This window comes from Poecilia formosa, unplaced genomic scaffold, assembly GCF_000485575.1.
Source record: "Poecilia formosa unplaced genomic scaffold, Poecilia_formosa-5.1.2 Scaffold311, whole genome shotgun sequence".
Taxonomy (NCBI): Eukaryota; Metazoa; Chordata; class Actinopteri; order Cyprinodontiformes; family Poeciliidae; genus Poecilia; species Poecilia formosa.
In genome coordinates, this window is record NW_006800250.1 from 465,001 (window position 1) to 469,014 (window position 4,014).

Here is a 4,014-nt window from a genome sequence, read left to right on the forward strand (position 1 = left end):
TTGGTACTAAACCCGAGGCACAGAGAAAAATTGGTAATTGATTAATGGGCAACAGTTTGTGGAGTACTCTGTAGATTGATTAATCACTTCAGCATCAGAGATCACTCATGTTTCAACATTATAAGTATATTTTCCAATGGCCACCAAGCTAATATCTTCAGTCTTCACTTCCGCTCCTCATTTCTGTCCCCTCCATCTCGCTTCCTCCGCTCTTTCGTCTTATCAGTGTGTCCAGGGTGCCCTCCTCTCTTCTACTTTCTGGGTCTTTCTTTTGGGTGGCCCCTTAGTGCCCCCTCCTACACACACTCTCACACCCAGAGCATGCACTTCAGACAGGGGGCTAATGGGAAAATAAATTACCAGCCGGCAAAAGCCCTGGCTCGGCACTTCTGGCTGGAGAGAGAAAGGGCCCACAGGAGGGGCTGGCTGGAATGAAGGGAGGTGGTCCAAGAACTGAGAGAGGGAGAGAGAAAGGCGAGAGAGGAAGACACACGAGTCGCACAAAAAAAAAAAAAAAAAAAAAGGTTGAGAAAAGGGAAAAAATGCTTGGGAAAATGAGACAAAATGTAAAAGGGGAAAGGAGGACGGTGAGAGAGAGGAAGATAGGTTGAAGGGATTAGCTGGAGTTCATTCGTGGTCTGTGAAGCGCCTGCTCATCACTTTTCCTGCCATTTTACCATCTCTGGTCATCACAGAGACCTAAAATGACCAATAACATAAACACACATACACGCATCCAATACTCCTCAGAACCATATCTAGGATTGATTACTCTTTGCGAAGCAGTAGTTTAGATATCAAACCAACAGATTTGCCACGGACATCTGAGATGGTGTGTGTGCCAGTGTGTATCTATTTATATTTTTGAAGTTGGGTTTTGTTGTGTGAAAGACGAAAAAAACACACACACACTTCAGAAGCAGAAAAATAAACTGTGGTCTCTGTTTTGTTTCCTCACTTTCTGAAGGTTTAGAGGCAGACTCCAAAACTGCCAACTTGTGTTGTCTCTAGGCTTCTGTCTCTCCTCTACTCCCATCCAAAACTACCATGGGAAACTATTTGTGAGGTAAGGAATATATATTCATTGCACAATAATCCAGAGAGGACTTTTTATTACACATGTTGAAACACAACATGTTTGCTCTTTTTAGTTTATTGAGATGCCAAAACAAAAAGCTGTGAAAAAGCCCTGTAATATTTCATCATTCTTTTGCTTCACTACTGAAGGAAGCAACCAATAAAACACAAACTAACAATTTACTTTCAAATGTCAATTATGTTAAAGACAAAATTCAAGACAAAAAAATGTCTGCTGGAACTCTGAAGGTAACTCAACTGTGTTTTCAATGAAGATTTTCTACAGCCAATTCTTTTTTTTAAATAACATATTGTGATGTCCGTTGGATGATACTGCACAATACTGTTCTAGTTTCATTCTAAGATAACATAGTAGGTTAAGAAAATCATGAGTTTCAATAATAAATATGACTAGAACATCTATATTTAAGAGATATCAAGTGGCGATATCAAGGTGAAGACAACGTGGAATTGTTTTTTGGAAGCATTTTCCATCCAACTTTAAGGATCTGTTTGTTTTTGCAGTTTTTGGCAGGCTGCTGAGATCTGACAGAGCTATGATAGGGCTCTAATCCAGGGCAAAGCTGATTTGCTTAAGGGAGGAGAAGGGAGGGGAAAGGGGTTAAGATGGCCTCTGACAAGAAACAATTGCCCCAAGTGAGAGTCTGCCTCTTTCCCACCCTGCTCATGACAAAGGTGTACTCTCCATGCTAAGTGACAAATCTGGGGAGACAAAGAGCATTAGCAGGGTGATGCTCTGCTCCAGTGCCTCCGATTGTGGCCAACTCAAAGAGAATCTAATATGGATTTTGAAAAAAAAAGGAGAAGGAGAGATTAGAATGAAAGAGAAACAATGAACACCTTCTACCAAGGGGGAATTAGTGAAGGGATTGGATAAGAAGCTGGTGCAACTTGGTGTGTGTGTGTGTGTGTGTGTGTTGCATGCTTGAGTGCTTGTTCTTTGAAATTCTGTTTTTCCGTGAAAGAACAATACAGTTTGCAGATTGTATTTATGTGCATTTACATGCAACCTAAAATGGTTCTTCTGATATTCTTAGCATGCATCAGCCATCTTTGCCATGCATGGAAGCAATCTTTGTTTGAATTGGAGGAGGGGGGGGACAAAATGCAATTTGAAAACTACAGGAGCCTCAAAACAATTTGTCTTTTGATTTCAATAAACATTTTTTCCTCCTTAAAACTTCAGGCTTTAGTATAACACCTGGAACTCTTTGGGTGTGGCACTCTGAAAAAGATCCAAAGTACAGATCAGTTATGGATCACTCGAACCGCCAGTAGCTGGCTTAGCACTGGCATCAGAAGACATCACAAGACCCCTATTCTTTGTCACTTAGCAGAACAACTGCCTCCGTTTGCCAAGAACTCGGTGTGTGTGTGTGTGTGTGTGTGTGTCTGTGTGGGTTCAATCCTTTGCATCTTCACATCCAAACAGGCACTCACACGTACTCACCGACAGCGGATTTTAAGCGATAATCTGGAATTCATCCTAAACACAAATTTAAGCTACGTTCATCACACACGCCTGCAGGCATACACACATCCTTCCTCCACCGCCGGTAGACACCCAGCGTACATGCCGCCCACTCATGCCCAGTGGGTCAAGCTTGTGGATAAACAGGGGGATTTGCAGAGGCCGCTATTTGACGGCCCACACAGGCATGTCTACATCGCAGGCAGCCATCTTAAGTCCTAAGAGAACAAAATAAATAAGCAAGGCAGAGGAGATAAACTGTTCAACTGACGTTTCACAGTTGTGCCTCGCTTACCACCAGGAGCATCTGGCCACCCATCGTCATCGTATAACACATAACAGAAACGAGATGAGGGGAAAGACAAGGCGAGAAAGTCTGATTAGAGTCAACTGAAAGTCACGAGGTAATCGAGGACAACCTCAGACGACTGTTGGGAGTGGGTGCAGTGAGCAATACAAAAAATAGACGAAAACATAAAATTTAGAAATACTAACTCAAAAACTAACTAAGGGAAAGGGGTAAATAGAGTCACATTAGGTTTCTTCTACCAAACTGTGACTGTCCAAAGTCTTAACAGACCTTATCAGTAGTTTTCTGACAGAGATGAGTTCCATCAGCTTCTAAGATGTCTTGAATTAAACAGTTTTTTGAGACCCTCTATATTAAAACACTAGAATAACTTCATTCTAATGAAAGCTGCCTTGTGAAGCACAACTCAGTCGCTGTTACCACCGTTCCTGAGCTATTATTATGGTTCTTGGATATGAATATAAATGCTTTAAGCTTGGTGTCATATATATTTGAGACTCCTCCTGTTGCTTTTGTAAGAAAGGAAATAGTTCTTGTGTTGTACTGTCACAATGGCTGTGTTTCCAACCAATTGTCACTCAAGTAATTTTAAGTTGTTTTTTTTTTATGTTGCCAATAAGGGAAAATAAATAAAATGTGAATTACATGTGTTTACACCTAGTTGAACCAATTCAAGTAGGCAATGTGCAGCGTAATTTTGTAAGATACTGACGTTATGCACAGCTGTTAGAAACAAGAAGTAGAGGTTGCAAACTAGCATAGAGATCACATATCAGGAAAATTGAGAAATGTTTTCAGGAATGTGTTATTGGCCAAGTTGAAAATGTTCCCTCATGTCAACTGATATTGGTGGCTTTACATGTTGTCCAGAAACAAAGAAATCCAATTCTAATGCAAAACAACAGTATAAACAGCTGGTCAGTCATGTGAGGTGCAAGTTTACTACATTTTATTTGTATCATCTATGTAGAGCCTCTCTATAGAGGCTCTACATAGAGACTCCAACATCTCTATGTCAGACTTTCTCAGCCAGACAAAGATTTAATGAGAAGCAGCAAAGGCAAATGATGTGGCTTGGCAGTGCTTGCTAACAAGTGATGGTGTCAACCAGCACAGATTTCTGTGGAATATTGTC

General features: G+C 41.0%; 1 protein-coding gene across 6 annotated transcripts in view; it reads right to left on the bottom strand.

The window, feature by feature from the left end:
• ehbp1 (EH domain binding protein 1) overlaps window positions 1-4,014 on the bottom strand; it is a 167,694-nt gene that overhangs the window by 129,129 nt on the left and 34,551 nt on the right. The gene's annotated exons all lie outside the window — the stretch shown is intronic.